The sequence below is a fragment of the Lygodium microphyllum genome, chromosome 24 (genome assembly GCF_053477565.2).
Source record: "Lygodium microphyllum isolate KBCC chromosome 24, Lygodium_microphyllum_v1.1.10, whole genome shotgun sequence".
NCBI lineage: Eukaryota > Viridiplantae > Streptophyta > Polypodiopsida > Schizaeales > Lygodiaceae > Lygodium > Lygodium microphyllum.
This window is the reverse complement of record NC_141158.1, coordinates 87,515,348-87,521,347: the sequence shown is the minus strand read 5'-3', so window position 1 is coordinate 87,521,347 and position 6,000 is coordinate 87,515,348.

Genomic DNA, 6,000 nt, shown 5'->3' with positions numbered 1-6,000 from the left:
TTGCAAAAGGAAATGGCAGAATTTCAGTTTAGAGAAAGGCGATATTTAGATGAGATCTCGCTTTTAGAATTTTATTTAGAAGAACAGAAGTTTAAATTTAGTGTTGGGGAGTTACAGATGGAACAAGCTTTACCTGGGGATATGAATTATTGGGAAGAATATGAAAAAACTAATAGGTTTTTGGAAAGAGATAAATTTAAGGGTACTTTTGAACCTGAGACTCAAGAGAAAAACCCTACGAGTGTTCCCTGGTTGTGTGATTCTTTTAAGCGTTCCAACGGAATTACGCAAAAGATGTATCGCTATTCTAGGGGACCACTAGTTGGTTATCGACGAGTCCAATCTAAATCCACCAAGGTCAAATTGCAAAATATGCAAGAGGTGGTGTTGCCTCATCCAAAAGAAAGAGTAATGGATTTTACTATCTATGGGGTTGGCCAGGAGCCCCAACTTAGATGGTTTGAACCTGCAACACCTAGGAATTTTGTGGAACTGAAACAAGTCATACATTATTTGGGCTGTCGAATTCAGGGCGAGGAGGATGAGAATCTACATTCGCTAATTCTCAAACTTGAAGATAATCAATGGTCTTGGAGTGTAGATGATCAAGAATGTTTAGAAAAGAATAACAAAATCTTATGTCGATATTGTTGTAGGTTACATGCTCAATATCCATGTAATTTAGAGCAGATACCTAGTGTAATTGACTCTGTAGAAACTTCATTTATTATGAAATCTCATAAAGACTTAAATGCCAGTAATGGCTATTTAGATAAATATTGGCAGAGTAATACTGAAAAATCATTTCCTGAGATAGCAAACGTATCAATGCAGATATCCTTATAGGGCTTTACCCTTAGTACATTCTGTGAATGTGAGGGAAGAAGCACCAGAATCAAGTACTAGGCATAGTTTGCTTGAAAACGTATCAATGCAGATATCCGAAGATGTGCCTACAATTAAGCCACGAAGGATAGCTTCTCTATTTATTGAAGAGCCTGAAATTGAAGTAGTTAAACTTAAAATGGCAGAAGGAAAATATTTAAATTTAGGAGACCAATTAGAATCGCCACATCGTGAAAGATTTGAAGAAGTCTTACGAGCACATGTTGATGCTTTTGCTTGGTCATATAAGGACCTTAAGGGTATCAAAGCTGAATTATGTCAGCATTATATTGATATGGAGCCAGGCACGAAACCCGTATGTCAACATCAACGATGGACAAACCCTGTATATGCAGAGTTAGTGAAGACTGAAATTACTAAACTTTTAGATGCTAGGTTTATATATCCTGTTGCATATAGTGAATGGGTGTCCCCTATTGTGGTAGTACCCAAGAAGAATAGTAAGAAGATTTGTATTTGTGTAGATTATAGAAAGCTGAATAGCAAAACACGTAAGGATCATTTTTCTTTGCCATTTACTGATCAGGTACTGGATAAGGTTGCTGGTCATGAACTGTATTCTTTAATGGATGGATTTAGTGGTTACAACCAAGTACTAATTCATCCTGAAGATCAATCCAAAACTACATTTACTGTTGAATGGGGTACATTTGCCTATAAAGTAATGCCTTTTGGTTTGTGCAATGCACCCGCAACATTTCAAAGGGTTATGATTGCAGCTTATCAAGATTTTCTACGTCAATGGATGGAAGTCTTTCTTGATGATTTTTGTGTCTATGGAACGGCAAAAGAAATGCCTGAGCTACTAACGCAAGTGTTTGAGCATAGTGATGATGTAGGCATCTCCTTGAACCCTGATAAATGTGTTTTTGGAGTGCCAAAAGGAACGTTATTGGGGCATATTGTTTCTAAGGAGGGCATTGCTATGGATCCAGCTAAAATTGCAAAGATTTTTGCACCTCCACCTCCAACAAATCTTAAGCAATTGCGTGGTTTTTTAGGACATCTAAATTATTATCGGAGATTTATTTCAGATTTTGCAAAGGTGGCATCACCTTTGACAAATCTACTACGAAAAGATACTCCTTTTACTTGGGGTGACGTCTGCCACAAAGCATTTGAATTTCTTAAACAAAAGTTAATTGAAGGACTAGTATTAGCACCCCCAGATTGAACAAGAGAATTCCATATTCATGCCGATGCATCTATGTATGCTGTAGGGGCTGTTTTGTGCCAAGCAAATGATAATAGGGTGGATCATCCAATTTATTATGCGAGTCGGAATTTAAGTGATGCAGAAATGAATTATACCACCACTGAAAAAGAATGCTTATCAATGGTGTTTGCGATGGAAAATTTTTGTCATTATTTATTAGGGAATAAATTTACCATATATGTTGATCATGAGGCGTTAAAGTACTTGCTTAATAAAGCAGAACTTTCAGGACGTGTGATTCGTTGGATGTTGTTATTTCAAGAATTTGATTTTCAAATAGTTACTCGTCCTGAAGGAGCTCATGTCTTAGCAGATCATCTATCACGATTATTAACATCAGACAAGGAGGAAGGTGTGGAAGATGATTTGCCGGATGCATCACTTTTTACTGTGGAGACACAAGTTCCATGGTATGCTGATATTGCAAATTTTCTTAGTACTGCTCGATATCCACCTAGTGCTGATAAGTGTCAGAAACGTCACATATTAATGCAAGCACGCTCCTATGGACTATTAGGGGGTTACCTTTATAAATTTTTTCCACACGAGGGTATCTATCGACGATGCGTAAGGGAAGATGAAGTCCCAGTGGTTCTTAAGGCATTGCATGACGAGCCGTGTGGTGGCCATTATGCCGGTGAATTGACTGCAAGGAAAGTTCTATTAGCTGGTTATTGGTGGCCTAGCCTATTTAAAGATGCTTATTATTATTTCCGAAAATGTGATGTATGTCAAAGGATTGGTCGTCCTACTAAGAGTTTTGCAACGCCTTTGACACCCATATTAGCCTTAGCACCTTTTGAGAAGTGGGGAATTGATTTTGTGGGCCCAATTGATCCGCCTACGAGATATCGATCAAATCGTTATATTTTGGTTTGTACTGACTATATTACAAAGTGGGTGGAAGCAAAAGCGCTGAAGACAGATAAAGCCATTGACGTGCCTAAGTTTATGTATGAGAATATTATTACACGTTTTGGTTGCCCACTAGAATTAGTAAGTGATCGAGGTTCCCATTTCTTGAATGGTCTTATCAGCGAGTTGATTGAAATCTATAAAATTAAGCATCGCAAATCAACGCCTTATTATCCCAGAGCTAACGGTCAGGTTGAAGTAACCAATCGCATTATTTGTGGAATTTTAACTAAAACGATTGCCTCTCACAGGCGAGATTGGGATGAACGTTTATATGAAGCATTATGGGCCTATAGAACTACTTATAAGGTGACAGTGCAAAATACACCTTTCAATTTAGTTTATGGAACCAATGCTATATTCCCTATTGAGCAAGAGTTGCCCACTTTACGAGTAGCTCTATCATTACGACTAGGTGAGGTTGAATCTTTGAAACAATGGGTTTTACAATTGGTGAAGTTGGATGAAGAGAGATTATTAGCTCTACAAAGTTTAGAAGCAATGCAAAAACATCGCAAAGCATGGCATGACCAGAATATTAAAGTACGGGAGTTTAAAGAAGATGATTTAGTTCTACTTTATGATAGTCGTTATTATAAGTTTCTTGGGAAGCTTAAAATTCGCTGGTTAGGACCTTTTAAGGTTGTTCAAGTTTATGATAATGGTTCTCTTGATGTGCAGGATATTAATGCTGAAAATGAGATATTTAGGGTCAATGGCATGCGCCTTAAACATTTTTTGACTTAGGATAGCTAGGTATAGCTAGGTTAGTAGCTAAAATAACATTTTGACTAATCTACCTTTGGATTTCTTTTCTTTCTTGGGGGGTTTTACATGAGATGCAGGTATGGCTTTTTTGTGGATGGATGCACTTTACCCTCGTCTTGATTGCTGATAGTTCTGATCCTATTCATGCCGGGCCTTATGATATTCCACATTTTCAGATGCATGACAGGTTTTTATATGCACGGAGGGGAGAGGCCTGTTGTGGTTCTTCTTTTGTGATTATTTTTTGTTTACAGACCATCCACCCTTTGGTTGTAGGTCTTGTCAGCGGCATTTATTTGTGCGTGCTCAGCTCTTGTGTTGGCAGTATTGCACATATTTTCGACGCTATGGTACCACTGCCATGCAAGATATGATTGGTTATACCTACCAGCGTCATGATTATACTAGTGTTTTTTCTCCTGAGCATGGCGCTGGTCAGTCTAGGGTAGGCAGAGAGCAGGCAGAATTTGCGAGATATCGTTCCACTGTCTACCATCTTACTCCATCTTACCATAATTTGCAGACTAGAGTTCCATGTCCATGTTGGGATTATATCTGTTGGTATATGGATGCGACCGAGGGGCATTCTTTAGATGCTTTACCAGTGGCCCCTATGCCCTACTATAATGATGAAGCTTCGGCTCTGCTCCATGATGTGATGGAGGTTCTTAGTGATGCACCTGATAGCGGATCTGTGACCTCTGATGTGCCTATGCTAGAAGTTATTCTTGAGTATCCTATAGCTGATAGTTTCGTTAGTAGATTTGACTTATATAGTGATGCTGATTTTGGATTAGGATTATTGTTTGCATTAGAAGATCTTAGAGAATTTGAGGATTTTAGTTTAGAAATTTTGTTTTCTTAGTTTTTTTAGGTTTCTATTTTATTCTGCATTTTAAAAAAAAACAACAAATAACTTTTTTAAAAAAACTTTTTGAGTTCATGTTTTTTTTAAAGGTTTTAGTGCACTCTAGTTTGATTCTTCATATAGTTGTGTAGTTCACTTGCACGCACGGTTAGGGTATTCCTTTCGGTGCTGGAGTTTGGGATACTTAAGTTGGTGAGATGGACAGTTCTATATGCAAGGATGGTTATCAAGTGGGGAACTATACTACTCTAAACAACTAAGCAGTGGAAGTATTACGATCGCCTAGTTAATCAAAATTGTGACATGCGCATATGACAATTCTTTTGTCTGGGGGAAAGTTTTATTATCTATTTATCTAACCCTTTAACATTTTATTGGCTAGTGTATGTTTCATGTGCAGATTTGACTATGATTTTCAGTTATACACTATTGCATGCTTCTGGTGATGATTGTCGGAGTGGCAATATCCACGTACAAATCAGGTTGTTTCATATCTATACTCTTTATTTATATTCCTTTGGTATAAAGGCAAAGTACAAAAATAGACATTGATTGAGCTAACTCAGAGATTTCAATAGCCTAAGTAATTATAGAAGTAATATAAATAAATATTTCCAACAAATATGAATGACCCATATCTAATTTTGTGTATATGAAGTCCACTCACAAGGGATGGGATCTAGCACTAGAACGAGATTAAACACGGGGTGATGTGTGTGTAAAACATAGTGAATTCCATTGTATGGATATCTGATTAGGAATCCTGTAAGAGTTTTCCCCTATCTTTTCGTCGCTTTTCTAGCGATATGTAGGGTAGCTATGCAACAAGGTTCTCTCCACGAAATTTGGACTAGGAGTAGAGTGGAAGAGAGATGCTGAACTGGTGAGTATTGTTTGCTTATCATTTGCCCAGGCAAGGTGACTAGTATTATGCGCTAGATTAGATTCCTCGAGCAAAGTTGTTGAGCTGAAATGTTTGACCATTCAATTAAGTGATGTATTCTTAGCCTTCTAGTTGATCCTTTAAAAAAAAAAAACTTAAAATCCAATCCAAATATTATAAGTTCAGAAGAGTCTATATATTTATTCTTTTAAAAATTTAAAAATTTGAAATGAAAGAAAAAGAAAAAGAAAGAAAGAAAAAAAAAACAATGCCTAGGACTGCAGGGTTTGAAAAAAAAAAACCAAAAGAAGATAACCATCGCCTCTGCGGTCCTGGTAGGCTGTAGGGATTTCCTTGACGGGTGCCCTGCGTCCGATGCCTTGTATCTCTTTGGGGTGGGACCTTTTGGAAGGAGAATAAATGTATATACTCTTTTGACACTAA